This window comes from Spermophilus citellus, assembly GCF_964194105.1.
Source record: "Spermophilus citellus genome assembly, chromosome: 15".
NCBI classification, from domain to species: domain Eukaryota; kingdom Metazoa; phylum Chordata; class Mammalia; order Rodentia; family Sciuridae; genus Spermophilus; species Spermophilus citellus.
The window spans coordinates 2,011,718-2,032,790 of NC_138195.1; the positions used below are offsets into that span (position 1 = coordinate 2,011,718).

At 38.6% G+C, this 21,073-nt stretch overlaps 1 pseudogene across 1 annotated transcript; it reads left to right on the forward strand.

Moving 5' to 3' along the window:
* The first annotated feature begins 952 nt into the window (after positions 1–952).
* Positions 953–21,011, forward strand: LOC308634060 (cadherin-20-like; annotated as a pseudogene). Its single transcript has 6 exons — positions 953–1,180; positions 9,297–9,591; positions 10,128–10,247; positions 12,596–12,799; positions 19,698–19,885; positions 20,928–21,011. The product of its transcript is annotated as a cadherin-20-like (transcript).
* Positions 21,012–21,073: the final 62 nt, after the last annotated feature.

Sequence of the window (21,073 nt, forward strand, 5' to 3'; positions counted from 1 at the left end):
TGATGAAAGGTCTCCCCTGGGTAGAAGTAACATCCTTTTGCCTAAATGAGTCTTTCAGGTTAGGAAAGGGAATTTGTTGGACAGACTCTTAGCTCACTCACGGTGGCATGTTACTAATAGCACTTTGAAGTCTGTTGGGAAGGATATAATGATTAACTGACCACTCAATGTCCTACAAAGGTCACATTAGCAGCCCCTATCAGTGCTTCAAAGCTGAAGCACTAGAGTGTGAATCTTGAATTCTCATGAGCTCAGAGAATGACTAAAGTCATAAGTGATCCATGACTGCTTAGAAATGAAGCCTGAGACTCCTAGCATTATCAATAACAGAGATAGGCACAAGATAACAGGGCGGGGGTGGGGGGGTGATTTCACTGTTTTTTTAATAAGACAAGAAAAGCAATTGAAATAGAGTTATTAACTAAATTTTGGAAGTGAACACTGTTTTTAAGGATTCAGAAGACTAGCTGAGTACAAATATTTCAAAGAAAGTACTTTTAATTTTCAAACCAATCAATAATACAGTATACCCTCCAGTTAAGTTGTCCTGAGAAGAAAGTTATTCACTAGTTTTATTTCCACTGAATCCGTATCCAAAGGGTTGGGACGGATTACAACAAAAGATGTTGTCTTCTTTGTACCAAAATATTATATCTGACTAAAGCATTTCTAGTCGACTCTTTAATTCATTGAGTAGAAAACTGAATATTTACTGACTTTTCTTGAAAGCCTGAAACCAGCCCAATAGGAAAAGAATTTGACATCATCACACTGTGTTTCCTTAATTTGACAGGAAGTTAACTTCAAGCAGACTGACTTGAATCAGGATCTCATTTGGGAAGCATCCGTATCCAATAAACTTTTTAATTTGGAAAATACTCAAGTACCAGTGGCTTATCGTCCTATACTTTTCTTTCCCAAATCCTGCAATCCCATGTGGACTTCTGGTAGAATGAGCAATGCAAAGAGCTGGCTTGGACTTGGCATGTCCTTATACTTCTGGGGATTGATGGACCTTACAACCACCATTCTCTCAGGCAACTCAACACCACAAGGTGAATTAGAAACACTCCTGTCAGACAAGCCACAGTCACATCAGCGAACCAAGAGGAGCTGGGTTTGGAACCAGTTTTTCGTTCTGGAAGAGTACACTGGGACTGACCCTTTGTATGTTGGCAAGGTAAGATGTACCCAGCAGAAAGATAAATTATCAGCATATCTGATGTAACAACTGCATATAAATATAAACTGAGTATAAAGGCTCGCCTAGGCCCAACTAGTGGCATGTTACTTGACCCCTAGCATGTCCAGTATAAAATATAGCTTTTGCTCTGTCAGACACCAGTTAAAAAGGAAAGATTTTTCTCCTTGTCCATCCCTATGTTCAGAGTGACAGAAACTAAAATGGGGGTTTTGGAGGAAATGCCTTAGACCCTTCCAAGAGCCAGTCCCAACAGGGGCAACTGCAGCCCCCTGGGAATGACAGGATGGGAAGAGAGAAAGGGAAACATGAAGGGGAGAGCAGAGGTTTTATGCTTTGTTTTTTTGTTTTGTTTTGGATTTTTTTTTCAAAGCATGTCCACAGGTATAGCCTAAGGCCCAAATTCAATGGGGAAAAAAAAAGAAGAATAAAACATTCTTCATTCTTCATTTCAGGATATCCTAGCATGTGCTTTAGGACAGATGGAGACAATCAATGAATATATTTATAAACTTTATGCTTGAATTCCCTTGATTTATCTATCATCATTTCATTTTTAATCCTGGATCTCTACTGTGTTTACTTTATTTGGATGTTAATCAAAGACCATTTTGTGAAAGCAACCAAGTGAGAGAGAATGGGAGACAAGGAATTAATTAGAAAATAAATAATTCATTCAAATGGTAACTTTAAAACACTTGTTTATCCCCAAAGCTAAAAGCATGAGTTTCAGACTCAAACACCTGTGGTTCAAAGCCTGGGTTCACTAGGTACTTTCAGAAAGACTTTGGAGGTCACCAAGCCCTGTCAGCCCTGCCTCCTAAGCTGTCCAATGAGGAGAACAAAAGAATTGAAGAGTTGCTACTTGTCAGGAGTTGTCTGCCTGAGATCTTCTCCACTCCCACTCACTCCTTAACCCAGTTACCTGGCTCTGTCCCTACCTCTGCACTATTTTCACCACTCGGCAGGACCTACTTACTGCCCAACCCAATGACTTCACTTTATGGAACCTCTTACTGACAGCTTTAAAGATCCTCACCCATCCTGCCTTCCCATTTTTTTCTCCTCTATCAACATCATGACCATCACAATCCTGTTTTTCCTCCTCTATTCCCAGCCTCATTTGCTGGTCCCCTCCTTGGGCTCAGTCATTGTTGGGTTTGTCTGATTCACCTAGGTGCTTCCCCATTCACACTCCTTCCCTGGTGCATGAGCCACTCCTGTGATTTTAAACACCCTCTCTATGTGAATAAGTGTAAAATCTCCATCTCTGATTAAAACTACCCATCATACTCCTGCTACATATATGATATCACCATGTTTATGACTCACAGGTCTTTAAAACATATCATGTCCAATGAGGAACACTAGTTTTTCCTTTCAAACCTAGTCTGCTCCAGTCTTCCCTATCTCAACATTACCATCACCCTATTTAAAAAAACAAAAACCTAGTGGTCACTCTTCCCTTTCCTTAAATGCCACATTCTCTCCATCTACAATTCTGTTAGTCCTATGCCAGAATAATTCCAAAATCCTTCATCTCTCTCATCTCTACTTCAAGAATTACCTCTCACCTGGCAAATACCTAGCCTGTTAGTCTCCTTGTATGCACCTGCACTTCCTTCCAACATATTCTCCATATGTGATTTTTTTAAAGTATATCAGATTATGTCAGTTTTCAAATCTCTTTGATGTCTTCCCATTGGAAGGGAAGGAGGCCTTCCTAAAGCCCCCCACAGCTTGCTGACCTGGCCTGTCTCTGGCATCCAGCCATGACCTATGCTACTCTTGCTCTTGTTCTGTTCCAGAGACATGACGTTCTGGCAGTTCCTACAACATGTCAAGTGTTTCCTGTTGTTACTCCATAATTAAATGTTCTTCTCTGATTTCTCCCATGATTGGCTCCTCTTTCTCCTTTTCCTTGGCCTTTCTCAGGAGGAGTCCCTCATTTACTCTCTCATCATCATTTGTTTCACAGCTTTAATCACAACCCACAATATTTATTTTTCATTTACATGTTCATTGTCTGGAGTCCCTGACTAGACCAGAAGATGAATACGATACGGATATTGCTCCCATTTTATCTCCAAGGTCTAATGTGGCATCTGTCACATACAAGATGCTCAAAAAGATATTTAATGAGGATAAATAAGTGAGCACCTTGTATCATGGTAAGGATTAGAAAAACTAATGTATATAAAATGCTTAGCACAGTACCTGGTCCAGAGTAAAATTTTAATTGTCATGACCTTGTGGAAATAAGTAGCAGCAGCAGCAGTGTAGGGAGTTCATTACGGGAATTTAGCAGCTTCCTAATGCATACCTAATGCAGCTGCAAACCCCATGGCCTCAAAACCTGAGTTTCTTTCACTTCTCTTTTCTTATCTTTTTATCATTCATGTACAATTAGTCACTGTATCTGTCGATACTTCCTTGCCAGTCTCTCTGAGAGTTACCTCTTCCCCTCCTAGCTGTCATTACTGTTATCCTCTATTCTTTGTGATTAGATTAACTGAGCAGACGCTGCCTGTCTCCCTGTATGAAGTTCTTTACACCCTTCTTTCAGGGCCCAGGACATTTTACCTCCTCAAAGCACCTTCTCCAGCACGTTGCTCCTCTGATTAAGAAAGTATTGCAACTCTTGAATGTTTAGCCAAGCTCCTGGCACAGGTTCAAAGATTCCTCCTCCCTTATCCAACCCCCTCCCACAATTTCTCAAATTAGGAACTCATCCCACCCAAGCCAGATTCCTTAGAGGCACACCCAATCCATCAGTACTCACCCCAGATGTGTGCCCATGTGACTGTCCTGCCAAGGATATGCTATCACCTCTTCTCTTAAGTCACATTCAGATTCCTTGGGGTCTCAGCTTAAAAGCCATTTCTGTCATGAACACATCTTCCAAGTACTCTGAATTCCAAAGCCGTCTACTCTTTGATATTTTTAAGACACATCTTCCATGGCTATTGCTAAAATAAATAAGAAAAGAATACATTTGGATCAAGTAATTGCTTTGTAGGTCTCTACAATTTAGGACTCTCTTCCCTCCTTCAAAGCATAGAAACTGATATTTGCTCCCCAATCTTGTCTACACCTCCCAGACCTACCATAGCAGGAAGACAAGGGTAGCTAAGATTTTATTGGACTACCACAAACAGTACCACAGTACTGTTTCAGTCACATTCACCTGAAGCAGGTCATTTAATCATTATAACAATATTGTGAGATAAGTAGAGATAAGTATAATTAACCTAGGGAACTAGGCTTGGCAAGGTTACATTCTTGCCCAAAGTTATACTGAAGTAGGAGGTAAAGCCTGGATCAAGACATCTATCGCTCTTACACCAAAGCCATGGGATTTTCTTTACATTACTCTTCATGTGGCCAGTGACCTAAAGACTCAGCCCTGAGGATACACAGGGAGATCAGGCATGGAACCAGCCTGACTGCTTCTTGAACCCTTTATCACTGATGCTCAGGAGGATTTAGCTGTGTAGCACCCTGGAGGACTGAGTGCTCATCCTGTCCTGACTTCCTCCACCCGACCACAGGACAGCCACACGCCTCAGCAGTCATCTGGTCCCGTCAGCACACCAGTAATGGGGGAAGGTTTCACCCTGCCCTGAGCATGTTACCTCCACATGAAGAGAGTTATACATCCCCTTTCACTTTCTTTTGAAAGAAAATTCATCCACCTTTCATTCTCTTTATCCTGGGGTCATTCACCTTGTCATCTTGAGCTCCAAAAGATGTCTGTTTAGAGAACCTGCCAGACTATTTGCCTACTTCAGGAAGGAGCATGGCAACAATTATCAACTAAAATTGGTGTGGCTTTATAAAATCCACACTGGGCTTTCTAGGAACTGGCAGCGTGAGTTAAGGCTAGATTACACTGACATATGCAAAAAGAAGACACAGAGAGCCTGTGCTTTTACAGGAATCTGAGTAGTTGTTAACCTACATGGACACTAACCACAACTGTAGCACTTACTAAATTTTCAGAGCATCTGAAAACAAACTTTTATTTGTTTTCTTTACATATATTTTTACTTTTTTTTAGTGCAGTACTATACTAGAGATTGAACCCTGGGTCCAGGGTTGTTCTGCCACAGAACTATGTCTCCAGTCGTTTGTTTATTTTGAGGCAGTGTCTGCTAACTTGCCCAAGTTACAGTCTCCCTGCCTCCAAAGTTGCTGGCATGTGCCAGAGCATGGCTTATCACCCTAGTTCTCAAAGTCCTAAATCAACAGAGATTTTGGAGATTTTTTTCCCATCACTTGCTACTCCTTTCGATGAAGATCTTAAAAACTAAAGAATTGGGGCTGGTGTTGTAGCTCAGTGGTAGAGCACTTGCCTATGTGTGAGGCACTGGATTCAATTCTCAGCACCACATATTTATAAATTAATAAATAAAATAAAGGTCCAGTGACAATTTAAATTTTTTTTAAATCTAAATAATTATTAGGATAAATAAGATACCAACTATCTTATTCTGTCTAGATTGTTTTTTTTTTTTGGGGGGGGAGGGTTGCCCAAGACATACATAACTGTGTGCTGCCACCTGTACTGTGCAAGACCCTTGCTTCCTCTGAATAGTATTCAATGTTAGTTAGATTAAATAGGGATAAATATAAAACTCATTTTCATTGCACTGCCAATTTGTTGAGTGACTTCAAGAAAAGCTATTAAGGTTCCTCTTTGCATTTTTGCAACCAAATATATATTCTCTGGCTGTTAAACCCCCATACTCCATATATTTACTGTGTTGATTTTAAGCTCTTTAGTGTCTCACCCTGGTAACCACCTTTTCATACTCCACTGTTTGATCTGTGATGGGACTCTGCAAGCCACAATCTCTTTTTCCAATTGGCTCCCCATATGTTCTACCCTTAGAATGTACCAGAGGGAGGATGAGAGGCTGGAATGGAAGAAGGGACTGGCTCCTTTACTTCCCAGCAGTTGGTTCTAGTCTGGAGGCTTCTTTGCTCTCAGCCCCATTACACCCACTCAGCAATACCCGACACAAGTCTGCAGGACTTGGAGAGGGGTTAACTCCTCTAAGTCCTGAGGTTCCAGATCAAGAGCAACTCTCTCTACTCAGAAGCCTGGCCCAGCCTCCAAGGTGCCTCCTCCAAAGGTGGGAGCTCCAACTCCTGCTCTTCTTTGCTCTGCCACAGGGGCCTTAGTTATTTCCTGGAATTACTATCATTATGATCCTCAGTGTTTCCCTCTTGCCTTTTCAGTCCTCGAAAATCAATGTTCTCTATTAAAATAACAGTAGGTTTTGTTCTCTGACAAAATCCTGAACTAATACTATTCCTCAGAAATCAGTTCTGCACAAGGTCTGTACCTACCCCTTCATAAGCTAATGCTCTTCCTGGCCAAGAGAGGCCTCTTCTGCTTCTCTGTGGGAATCTTTCCTCTCTTCATCCTTCCCTCCCTTCTCTTGCAAACATGCAAACACACACTCAGAAGCCACCGGAAAGATGATAGCTCTTTTAAAACAAAGGCAACATGGCTCTACAAAAAGCCTTAGCCCCAACCCAACACCATGCTTTCAATAAAATTTTATTGAGCATGTAACACATGTCAGGGCTGACACCAAGATGAAGGTCACATAGCCCTACCGTCAAGGAATTCACAGTCAAGAGAGTACTTGGAATTCCTTTCCCAATACAGAGGAAAGCAAAGACAACAGAGCTGAGATTCAGCCCAGATTACACTGGACATGAAGCAACCTAATCAACCTCAGGAACCAAAACTCTGTCCTCAGGAGCAGTGACCTGAGCTTCTGGTGTTTGTTAGGCACTCTTCAAGGGCACAGCACCCATCCTCAGCCTAAGTGTTCCTAGCCTTCTAATGTTCTCAGGCCAAAACATTTTAGATGATAAAAGATCACCTCAAACAGTCCAGAGTTCATACTTTATATCAACCTCTATCCCCCACCCCAACCTGAATAATATATCATGCCCTAAATTAGCTTGTTTCATTTTACATCCTATGACATATGCCTTAAAAATTCTCTCTCTCTCTCTCTCTCTCTCTCTCTCTTTCTCTCTCTCTCATACACACACACACACACACACACACACACACAGTAAACAAACACATACACATATTTTTTTTCTTTTTTAATTTAAGAAACATCCCAATATCTTTGTCCTTTTCCTAATTCCATTCCTCTACCAGAGAACACAGTTCCATATGGAATAGATTTTCATTTCTTTGTACACAGGTCCAAATGAAATATCTTTCTATCCTACACACTTAAGAACTGGGCGCTTCTGCTTTTTTGTCTGCATAGAGAAAATTTGAGTTGTTAAAAAAAATAAAAATAAGTTCTCACCTTTCTTCATTCCATGTAATTACTGTACATGGAATGAAGAAAGGTGAGAACTTCATATTGTACATAGAATGCTTTTAAAGAAAAAAAAACACAGTTATTTTTCTGGTCAGTTTTATTCTTACTTCCCTTTTCTAGATAAGACATGGATGAGTTCCTTTAGGCAGCAAAATTACTGCCTGCAGGACTTGGCCAGAAGTCAGTTTGCAATCAGCCAGTCACAGCTTCCAAAGCCATCCCTGTCTGGGGATGTTGTGAATACATTCCAGGTGTCTTCTCGGTTCCCATGCTTGTTAGTCCTTAGAGAAACAGCCCCACCAGTGCTTCAGGCAGCCATCAGGCTACCATAACTAAAAAGCCTGCAGCTGCTTCTGCCTTCTTGGCTACACTCCTGGAGGCCTGATGCAATCAGGGAAGAGTGAGTATGTTAATGCCCTTTTCTCTGTGCAGGTATATCATCATTGTAAATGGCCCCATTTGTAGTGTTGCTATTATGGGAAAGTCACTGTGTTTACATACATTAATCTCTAATGATCCCAGTAACCCTCCAAAGTAAGTATTACTACTGTTCTCTGTTTATAATGTGAAGAATTAAGGGTTACAGACAGTAAATAATTTGTCAAGGGCATTCAGATTACAACTGACATAGACAGTGTTCAGGTCAGATATATTTGGCTCTCTGCCCTAAGCTTAACACTGGCTGTCTGTTTTATAAATTAATCTCATAAACTCCATCACTGAACTATGCAGTGTTAGTAGTGCAGGCAAAAACAGAGTTCAGTGATGTTGATTAAATTTAACTAATTTTTGTTGTCCCCTTTATAAAAAGACCATTACCTAAAAGCAGCACAAAATGCTAGGCTTCTTGTCACTCATATTCATTACCTACAATTATTAATGCAGAAATGTGTTTCTAAGCCAGAGGTATAAATAGACTCCTCTACAGTATTATTATAAAACTATCTAGAAGGAATATAGTTGGTGGGAAGATAAAGGCATGTCCCTAACTCAAAGACACACACACACACACACACACACACACACACACACAGAGAGAGAGAGAGAGAGAGAGAGAGAGAGAGAGATTTAAGTGATTCAGTTATGAATCCAAGGACAAGTCCCATCAAAAGGAGAGATACACTGATATAAAAAAAATACTCACCAGCAGGTAAATTCTATTTGACGTGTGAAATACATGGGCAAGCACAGTTCTACTAAACAAATCCACCAAATTGGAGTCACAGAAATAAAGAATTGCAAGAATTCCTGGAAATTATTTAATATTTCCATATAGTAGACTTAGCCTCTTAATGAATCACTTCATCAATTTTTCAGCAAACATTAAAATTTTGATATTCCAAAAATTAATTGATAGCAATTTTTCAAAAATTTTTAATATATTTAGGCTATCCACCCCCTCCTCCTTCATTTTTTTCTTCTTCAATGGAAAAGTAAAGATTCCTCCCTACTAGACTTCTTTATTCACACATCAAAAGTCTACACTTTTCAAGATATTTTCTATCTGTATTCTTCAAGAAGATTACTTTTAAAATAGTATGCTCAGGATTCTGAATATGTTGCAGAAAAAAATATTAACCAACCTCTATTTGCTCTTTGATAACAATCATGTTCAAAGCTTATTAGTTCTTTGTAGACAGACTTTTTAAACATTTAAGTGAAAAAACAAATCCCTGGGTGAAGGGTGGTTCTAAGTCCATATCCAATGAGATCTTGGTGCTTTTCTCTCCCAGCTTCATTCAGATATGGACAGAGGAGATGGATCCATCAAATATATCCTTTCTGGAGAAGGCACAGGCATAGTGTTTACCATTGACGACACCACTGGTGACATCCATGCCATTCAGAGGCTTGATCGAGAGGAAAGAGCCCAGTACACTTTAAGGGCTCAAGCACTGGACAGGCGGACAGGCTGACCAATGGAGCCAGAGTCAGAGTTTATCATCAAAATACAAGACATCAACGACAATGAGCCCAAGTTCCTAGATGGACCTTACGTTGCCACTGTGCCAGAAATGTCACCAGTGGGTAAGGTGGTGATTCACTAACTTTCACAAACAGCAAATGCATTATGGGGGCAGGTGGTGGGGATGCAGAAAAGGAGACAATGCACAAGGCAGCTCACAAATTACAAAACTGAACCCAAAAATGACAACTAAGTCCCTTGACAGAGAGCAAGCTACTTAGGCATATAAGCAGTCACAGTAAATAATAAGAATGAATTGTTTTCCAGCTCTGATTCTTTAAAAATAAAAGAATAGATTGGCACATACATAACATGCATGTGTGTGTATGTGAGTGTGTGTGTGTGTGTGTGTGTGTGTGTGTGTGTATTTGATTAATAAGGGGGAAGCATTTTGCTATTATCAAAAAACAATGAAGACCCAAAGACTGACTGGTTACTAAGAATTTAAACACAATAATTATCATTTTGTAAAACAAGTACAAGGTAGGAGTTAAGGAAGCCTGACCTAGAAAGGGGACTCTGCCAATAAAGCAAATGCTCTAAGACTGACCACTCAGGATTGCATCAACTCTTTAGCAGATTTCCTTCTTTTCCTCAGGCACTTCTGTTATCCAGGTGACAGCCACAGATGCTGATGACCCGACCTATGGCAACAGTGCCCGGGTGGTGTACAGCATTCTCCAGGGTCAGCCATATTTTTCCGTGGACTCCAAAACAGGTATCTGATTCAAGAGTCAATTCAGAGGTGTTTGCTTTATTTCACAATCCTTTGCAACCACTACTTAGGACAGACCCAACTGTCTTTCTCAAGAACTCTCCAGGGAGTGTGTTAACCAGATAAGATTTGTTATAAGCTTTAGGATTAAGAGAGCAAACTAGCATTGCCCTGTGGGTGAGAACAGCACGATGCATACACAGTGTGCAGGGTGACGAGAAAGGCAAAGTATCTTACTAGCCTCTATAAAGTTCATGGATATATTTATTCCCAGGGACTAAAGTCTGTTATAATTTTAATAAGATCCAAGAGGACACACACATTCACCTGCACTCACTCTAGAATCATAGACTCTGAAACCAGAAAGAGTCACTGGGGAATGGTCCAGTGCATTGCCCTCTACTTAACAGATAAGGAAACTGTGAAATCAAGAACCACATTGATCTGGTTATGGATATGTCCCTTGACATGTGATCTGATATTCTTTCCACTAAACCATCCTGTACTAAAGAGAGCACAAGGCCAGAATTAGTGGCTTCTGGGCCAGACAGGTTTTGATGATGGAGGAAAGAGCACATAGGATGTGGCCCTAAAGAAAGACAGATTCTGATAGGCAAGTTCTAGTAGGGAAATAAGCAGAGATAAATGAATGAGTAAGGAGCAATATGGCAGGAAAGGACACATGTGTTGGACAAACCAACAGGATTCCCTTAAATATATTTGAGTTGGGTAGGGTAATTGTTATATCATTATTAGCTTACCCTATGCCAGGTCTTCTCTCTTTTAAAATACTTTCATAAACATTACTATACTTGAGTCTCCCAAAAATCTTGTGAACTAGTGAAATACATAGGAAGTATTTTACTCCCATTTTACATAGGGCAAAACAGAGACCTAAGAGAAGGAAATGAGTAAAGAAACTTAAGAGTAACAGAGATGAATTCAATGCTGAATACTCAAAGTCATCTCTTTTATTTGAAAAAAACATATTTCTATTATTAGCAACCTGATAGAATTTTTTTGCCCAGAAGTCCTAAAAGTAGCCAGGCATTCAGAAAACTGTATCATAAAAGCAGAAAACAAAGGAGCATAAATTAGTAGAAGGAAAGAAAAAGACCACAGTTAGGGACTTCTGTAAAACAGTTAACTTCAATAATTCTGCTAACAGGGAGAGAGAGAATGAAGAGGTGCCCACAGGGAGGAAAAATACAGGCAGGAGGAGGGTAATGTGTCCTTTATATCCTAAGAAGAATCTTATATTATTTTGACAGCTCCCAGGGGGCATAGTGTTAAGGTCAAAAATACATAAAAATATAGTTACTGCTGTGCCCATGAGGCATTTAAAATATATATTTAAAAAAAAAAAATATATATATATATATATATATATATATATATTTAAAATGTTGTTCTTACTAAATGAAATAAATACATTATAGGAGTAAATTGGGGACAGGTGTTTTCCCAATCCCCTCCCTTTTCACAGAAGAGATCTATTTAGCCAAGGGTCATGTCATAAACCTGCAGCAAATATGCCCTTAATCTTTGCCTCCAATGCATAGAAATCAACTTTTCCAGTTGAAAAGTTAAAAAGGAGATACAACAGTACTGTACATCCTGGTCAGGATCAAAACACATTTCAGTGGATTTCGTTTAGACCCCTCTTCTTAAATGAAACCTTATCATCACACTGCTATGCTGCTACTTACTATCTGGGGAACTTCATTTTCATACAATATAAAAATAAACAACTTGCAGAGCATCTTTTATGTCCAAGCTCACAGAATTCAGTGAAGCACAGAGGTAAGAAAAAATAACAAAACAGAATAAATATATAACAAAAGGAAAATCAAATGAGAATTCCAATACTACTTACAGGTAGTGGGGAGGCAGGAAAAGGCAGAACAGGAGCAAGTTATCTAAAAAGAGTTATTCACATTACAAGGGCTCTAGGGGTTGAAGAGAGAAACAGCTGAATGAGAATTATCTAAAATCACAGATGTGTAGACATATGAGGCTTTGTTTTCTGAACTCAAAGCCCCAGTTTTCTTTGGTGAGACTGAGCAGTCTGAAATCTCCCTAGTCGTAAGAGGACCATTGCTGCCATCTCCCGTTCTCTTTTGGTAATGTCACCACCAAAGGAAACCAGCTCTGTTCTTCCTGCTGAAACAGTACATTTGTTGCAGAGAAACTTTTTGAAGCTGGAATTTTTACCTTGAGTTTAATAAAATAGGTGACATACATCTCAACTCTGGGCATTTACCATGCACAAGGGAGAAATCTAAAAGTGAATCGTTTAAAAACTGCACTTATGGTTTTGTTTTTAAAACAAAGTCATTTCTATCCTGCAGGTGTAATTAGGACAGCGCTCATGAACATGGACAGAGAAGCCAAAGAGTACTATGAAGTGATTATACAAGCCAAGGACATGGGAGGGCAGCTCGGGGGATTAGCTGGGACCACAACAGTCAACATCACCCTCTCGGATGTCAATGATAACCCACCCCGCTTCCCCCAGAGTGAGTACCTAACCAACCAGAACCCAGATCTCAAGCCATAGGGATGCATCTTTTACAGAAATGCAGGAGAAAGGACAGCATGTTAAATGCAATCATTCTTGGATTTCTCCCCTATACTCATTGTGCAATTCTTTTTTTTTTCTTTTTAGTTATACATGACAGTAGAATCTATTTTGATATATTTATATAAGCATGGACTATATCTTATTCTAATTAGGATCCCAGTCTCGTGGATGTACACAACAGTGAGATTCACTGGGGTGTAATCACATATGTACATAGAAAAGTTGTGTCAGATTCATTCCACTGTCTTTCCTATTCCTAGCCCCTCTTTTTCCTTCCCTTCATTCCCCTTTGTCTAATCCAATGAACTTCTGTTCTTCCCCCACCCCTTATTGTGGGTTAACATACACATATCAAAGAGAAAATCAGATCTTTGGTTTGGGGGATTGACTTATTTCACTCAGAATGATAGTTTCCAGATCCATCCATTAGCCAGAGAATCTCATAAAGTCATTATTCTTTTTTAAATATTTATTTATTTTATTTATATATGATAGTGGAATGCATTATATTACACACACACACACACACATATATATATATATATATATATATATATATATATATATATATATATATATATATATATATATATAGTTGTATACAAAGTATATTCACACCAATTCATGTCTTTATACATGTACTTTGGATAATAATGATCATCACATTCCACCATAATTTATTTTTTTTAATTTTTTTTAAATACAGAACTGATTTTTGACAAAGGAGTAAAGGTGGCACAATAGGAACAACAACAACAGTCTTTTTTTTTAAAGAGAGAGTGAGAGAGGAGAGAGAGTGAGAGAGAGAATTTTTTAATATTTATTTTTCAGTTCTTGGCGGACACAACATCTTTGTTGGTATGTGGTGCTGAGGATTGAACCCGGGCCGCACGCATGCCAGGCGAGCGCGCTACCGCTTGAGCCACATCCCCAGCCCCCACCATCATTTATAACCCCATGTTCCCTCCCTTCCCTTCCCACACCTCTGCCCTATCTAGAGTTCATCTATTCTTCCCATGTTCCCTCTCCCTATCCCACTATGAATCAGCCTCTTTATATCAGAGAAAATATTCAGCATTTGGTTTTTTGGAATATCTTATCTTTTGGGAATATCTTATCTTCTATAACTCCTTTATGGCTGAGTAAAGAATACCACAATTTCTTTATCCATTCATCTGATGATGGGCATCTAGGTTGGTTCCATAGCTTAGCTATTGTGAATTGTGCTGCTATATACATTGATGTGGCTATATCACTGAAGTACGCTGATTTTAACTCCTTTAGATATGTACTGAGGAGTATATAACTGGGTCAAATGGTGGTTCCATTCCTGGTATTTTGAGGACTCCCCATACTGCTTTCCAGAATGGTTGCACTAATTTGCAGTCCCACAACAACGTAGGAGTGTACCCTTTTCCCCACATCCTTACCAACATTTTCTGTTACTTGTATTCTTACTAATTGCCATTCTGGTTGGAGTAAGATGAATTCTCAGTGTAGTTCCATTGTGCAATGCTTACACAACCAGTTTCCTTTTGGGCTTCAGCTTTCCATAGCACTAAAATCACTGTTCTTCAAACTTTTCATTATTTCCTCCCTATGGAAGCTTTTTATACTTTTTTTTCCCAACTGAGGCTATTAAGTTGATGGGTCCTTCACCAAAGAACAATAAAGTGTCATGAAATAGTTTGTGACATGCATATGAGTTGGTTTTTGTTCATAAGAAACTAAGGTGAATAAAGACTTCATAGAAGGATAAGGATTCAACAGAGAACTGAATAATACAAAGGTCTTTAATAGGCAGGAAGGAAAATATTCCAGAATTAGGAAGTCACTCATTCATTCAAGAAATATTGTTCCAGATACCATTCTAGATGAGGGATACGGAGGTGTACAAAAGAAACAAAATAAACAAAATCTCTACTCTCCTAGAGCTCATTTGAGTAAAATCCTGCATGTAAGAAACACATAGATATGTGTATGTGTTTTTTATATATGCCTGAAAATTTTGCTTATGTCATTTTATGCTCAAAAACTCCTAAAACAAAGACCTGATCTTTCAAATGTGTTGTAATTTAAATGAAAAAACCAAAAAAAAAATAATTTTTGAGTAAAAGACATAAAGGAAGGATAATTTGACAGCCATGTACAAGATGGACTGGCAAAATCAGAGACTAGAAGTGGAGGAGGGTCATACATTGCTGGTGGGACTGCAAATTGGTACAACCACTCCAGAAAGCAGTATGGAGATTCCTCAGAAAACTTGCAATGAAACCACTATTTAACCTAGCTATCCCACTCCTAGTTTTATAGCCAAAGGACTTAAAATCAGCATACTATAGTGATGTAGCCACATCAATGTTTATGGTGGCTCAATTCACAATAGTAAACTATGAAGCCAACCTAGGTTGTCCTTCAACAGATTAATGGATAAAGAAAACATGGTATGTATATATACAGTGGACTATTACTCGGCCTTAAAGAAGAATGAAATTATGGCATTTGCCGGTAAATGGATGGAATTGGAGAATATTATTCAAAGTGAAATAAGCCAATACCAAAGAACCAAAGGCTGGATGATTTCCCTGATGTGCATATGCTAACTCACAATAAGGGAGATGGGAATAGAGGTATTTTGGATTAGACAGAAGGGAGTGAAGGGAGGAAAGGGGGTAGGAATGACATAGAATGAATTGGACATTATTACCCTGTGTGCATATGTGATTATACAACCTGTATAACTCTACATCATGTACAACCAGAATGAGAAGTAATACTCCATTTATATATGACATGTCAAAATGCATTCTACTATCATGTATCTCTAATTAGAACAAATTTTTTAAAAAAAGTGGAGGAGTTTGTTACGAGGCTTTCGGAGGGTACAGAGTTGATCTCATAGGACAGACTATGGAACTAGCAGGAGGCGTGGAGTGGAACAAATATGAAAACACAAACTTCTGCCTTTTGATTTCTTAGCGCAGAGGGTGGAGTCAAAGATGAAAACAATGGTTAAAGTCTGACAGAAGGATTGTACTGTTGATAGAAATAGAGGATATAAAATGGATCTACCAGCAGGGAAGGAGAGAGACGGATTCAGATTTTGAATATGAAGTGACAGCAGAACAATCAGGCTGAGTGTCCTTAAGAAAGGTGGAAGTATAGAGCGATGACAGTGGATGAAGCCGGGAATGGAGACATGCGTTTGAAAAGTGAATGCCTGAAGGGAGTAAAGTGGGGAAGTAAGAGCAGCAGATGCAATTCAGGTGAAAGTCTTAGCCAGGAAATTTTAGTTAAAGAATTAAATAAATAAATAAATTGAAAACAGAAAGAGTCAAGTCTGACTATCAGCTGAATAGCTGCACTGTGAATCAGCCAAACAAGTGAACCTTCAATTTTTGCTATGTAAATTCAGGAAGAGAGCTCAAATATTTACATCCAACTGGAATACACAAAGTTCCCATGAGCATTCATGAAAGAAAAACGCAGGGTACTAGACAAGCATTTCATATATGGTACAAGTAAGCAGGCTACTAAGTTGACTGGGCCTGCAGTACAAAACACAGATCATCATGGAACAGACTGTGGGATATCATATGGGGTGGCTTTTTGTTATTTTGCTGATGCTGAGTATTCAGTCTTTATAGCTCACACATTGTACACTGTAGATTCTTGAGAATCCTTGAACTACTTAACTTCTTAAATTTGAAATTAAACAGGTATCTCTGATAGAAGTACAAAGGACAGAAGAACCAAGTTATTACACATAACACAGCTCAAATGCATATGGATTTGGACATTTTGAGGAATATAATCTTAAAAGTGGCAGTTTCACAACAGCATAACATAATACAATGCCTACAGGTTTTTTTGTTGTTTTTTTTGTAATAATTGGTCTTATTTTTTAAAATACATGACAGTGGAATGCATTACAATTCTTATTACACATATAGAGCACAATTTTTCATATCTTTGTATATAAAGTATGTTTACGCCAATTCATGTCTTTATACGTGTACTTTTTTGCATTCCAATTCTTACTACACATATATACCACAATTTTTCATATCTCTGGTTGTATATAAAGTATGTTGACACCCAATTCATGTCTTCATACATGTACTTTGGATAACGAAGTCCATCACACTTCACCATCCTTGCTAATCCCCTGCCCCCTCCCTTCCCTCCCACCCCTCTGCCCTATCTAGAGTTCATCTATTCCTCCCATGCTCCCCCTCCCTACCCCACTGTGAGTCAGCCTCCTTATATCAGAGAAAACATTTGGCATTTGTTTTTTTGGGATTAGCTAACTCCACTTAGCACAATGCCTAGAGTTTTAGTCTAGCCCCTTATTTTGGCTCAAGGTCTCAGAAGTTAGTCCATTGTTAGCCAACTCCATAGCTCTGGGCCCAAGATGAAGAACATCATGGCATAAGGGCATAGCTAAGGAAAGCAGCTCAGCAAATGGCAACCAGGAAGCAGAGGTAGAGCTCCACTTATCAGGGACAAAATATAAACCCCAAAGTCACACCCCTGTGACCTACCTCCTGCAGCCAGACCTTACCTGCCCAGTTACCACCTAGTTAATCCATAAAAGTGGATTAACCCACTGATTATAACTCTCACAATACAACCATTTCACCCTTGAATATTCCTGCACTGTCTCACACATGGGCTTTTGAGTATTCAGTCTTTATAGCTCAGAATGACTCTCTGCACACATTGTACACTGTAGATTCTTGAGAATCCTTGAACTACTTAAAAGTGGATTAACCCACTGATTATAACTCTCACAATACAAACCATTTCACCCCTGAATATTCCTGCACTGTCTCACACATGGGTTGTATATAAAGTATGTTGACATATCTAAACCATAACAAATTCCTGTATTAGATTATTCATCTCTGTGACCAAAAGACCTGACAAGAACACCTCTCAAACCAAAGTCTTAATGCCATTCTAAAGCATATATTTTGAGTACTCACTATTTCAAATTTCAGTAATAATGGAGAATCTAGGAATAGATTGGAAGCATGAAATATGTTTCATGAAAGACAAAAGAGAAATATATAAGTAATTTAAATTTGTCTCTAAGTAATTTTCACACATTAACTGCTTCCTCTAAGATGGTCGTTACTTTTGGACTTTTTAAAATTTTTACTTTAACTCATCATTAAATATTTCCTCATCTATTTGCTAAACCTAAGTTCAGACAATCTATTTCAAAAATCTATCTGAATGAATTCTTCTAGATGAACTTTTCTGCCTCATTCTTTTGATTCCTCACTGTAGAAATTCATTTAGTTTTTTTCCCCACAAATATTACCACAGCTGATTGTGAGCTATGACAAAATAACATACCTCCTCTTTTACACTTAAAACAAGCTCAGTCCCCTTTCACTGAACAATTTATAATGAAATATCAAGATCTCAAGTTATTTATTTCCAATATAATGCATCACATGTAGAAAGTATATGTATATTTTTAAACACAATACAGCTTTCCTGGTGTGGGAGAATGTTGTAGGCAGATGCTGGTTTGTTTTTCTGAAAAGTTCTTCAATAGCAAAGCATAATCCATCAACAACTTTGGAAGTGAATGGAAAGAGATCATAAAATCCATGTGACTGAAAGCTGAATACAACAAAGATTTCCTGACTCATTTATGTAAGAAATTGTATCATTTCTTCTCCTGTGCAAGGTGGAGTGCTGTCAGCTACCTGGGGTGTCAGCCTCCCAAAATTTTTATGGAAAAAAAGCCCTTATGCCCCAGGCTTCCCAGACCTTTTGATGCATAAAAGAGATCACATACATATCAAAACTGTGATTATGATTTTGTTTTGTTAGTCAGTCTATGATTGACAAAATAATGAAGCACATCAAAAATGTTGAGCCCCAAAGAAGGTAAGTTAGCAAAAATACAACTTCATAGAGATGAAAAGGAACTAACTTTAATTGTAGATCAGAAATGTCAAGTCAAAAAGCAAAGCATCACCACTTCTAGCTTTTTACATATGTGGGGATATGTAACAAGAAGACAGGAAACATCAGGGTCTGTCCACGAAGAGGCAGACAGAGGGTCCCAGCTGCAATAAATGTTGATGAACCCTACAATGGATCTGGTAGAACTTGCTCTCTGTGGCTGTTCCTCTATAGATCACTGGTCTACATCAGTTCTAGGCAGGTGGTTATAGAGATAGGTACTCAAAACACCAGGTAGGTCATGAAAGAAAATGTGGGCATTTCAAACTAAATAGTCAGCTACTAGGGAGGCTGAGGCAGAAGAATCACAATTTCAAGGCCATCCTTAGCAGCACAGCCCATCTGGAAATAAAAAATAAAAAGGGCTAAAGATGTGGTTCAGTGGTAAAGCATCCCTGGGTTCAATCCTACCAAAAAAGGAAAAGAAAAGAAATGTAAACAGAATAAATATGTACATGTTGTGACATGTGGGTTTTTATTCTGTTTTGTTGTTTTCTTTCTCAAAAGGAATTGACTTTTGGGAAATATTTCCATTCATTATGGAATACTAAAAGACTAGGAAGCAGCATACTTCCCACCACTCTGTAGGTAGATTCACTAGAATGGGAAATAATTTTGCTTTTATTCTGTCCTGCTTTCAGAGTTATTGTCAAAAAGTTATTTTGCTTCCTCTTTATTGAATATCCAGTTTAGGTTATGGTTATAACTGTTTAGCCTCTGAGGACCTCTGTTTTCATCTGATAAAACTGAAGCTTTAATTTTAAACCAAGAAAAAGTTATTTTGCACAGCATGCCTGATAAGATGTGATAATGACAAGGCTTTTCATTTATTTATTTTTTATTTATTTTGTAGTGATGATGCATGTTCTTGCTTTCCTTCACAGAACATTATCAGATGAGTGTGCTGGAATCAGCTCCAATTAGCTCCACTGTGGGGAGAGTGTTTGCCAAGGACTTGGATGAAGGAATCAATGCAGAGATGAAATACACTATTGTGGATGGAGATGGTGCAGATGCCTTTGATATTAACACAGATCCCAATTTCCAAGTTGGTATCATAACTGTGAAGAAGGTAAGCCAACTCCTTTATCCAAATCACTTCATGGATGCTTTATATATGAAATGATTTTCAGAGTTTTTGTACTATGGGTAAGTATTTTTTGATTTAGAATATTATAACCAACTTTGTTGTTATAAATCCTCTTGTAAAAGCTCTTTCCTATAATTAAAAACAAACAAAAAAAATACCCCAGGCATGGTGGTGCTCACCTCTAATCCCAATTACTAGGGAGGCTAAGGTAGGAGAAGTTAGAAACCAACCTGGGCAACATAGAAAAACCTCATCTTACTCTTTGTACCAACATGAAGGTAAAGAAGGACAGTTGTTCCCTTTGTGTGTAAGGTTGGGTAAGTAGGGAATAGAAAGAAAGAGAGACAGTGCTGTCTCACTTCTTTTGAAAGGTAATGATATTTATTGTGTTGTTTAATAAATTACCCTAGTGGAAAACACTGAGACTTGTAGAGATTCTGTCATCATTTCTACCCTACCAGAGGTCACTGCAGTATCTTCATCTTAACACTTCCCCTGGAAAATCTCGTTTCAGCACCAGGGACAGCAACACCTCTAGCCTAGGCTTGCCTAGACCAATGCAACTTGCACAAACTTCTTTGTCAGTCAGCAAAGGTTACATTTCTTGTTGTATTCAATAGGAAGAGCTTGAATATAGGCTACTAAATATTTCAGCCTATTTTTAATTCATGGCACCAAAGATTTGCCACTTAATACTTATGAAGACTAGTTACCCTGGAAAATCCAAAGAAATTACAAAATGTGTCTGATTGATGACCTAACATTGTTAATCAACCACTAGATACTTAATTACAACTTTCCATGCCTAGTAAATGTCACATCAATGATTATGCAATTATTAAGAAAAGATAGGAAACTTAAGTAGAGCTAACTAGGCCTCAGACTTTCCAAAGATGAAGAAAAAAAATGCCCTGTAAAAGCAGTAAATGTTTTTGTTGCTTGTCCTACATAAACAACCACTCTTTCTCTGGCTCCTCTGGTCAACCAACTTCATGACGTCACTGCACTAGGGTTCAATGTGCAGGTCCACAGGCCAAGCCAGGCATGGCAGTCTCTGACTCTTCTCACTACCTGTGGTCACCAGTGTGCAGTCCAGTCTTCGTGGTAAGCCTTATTCAAATTCTATTTTTTTAAGTATGTAACCGAAATAGTTAAAGCAACGGGTGTATA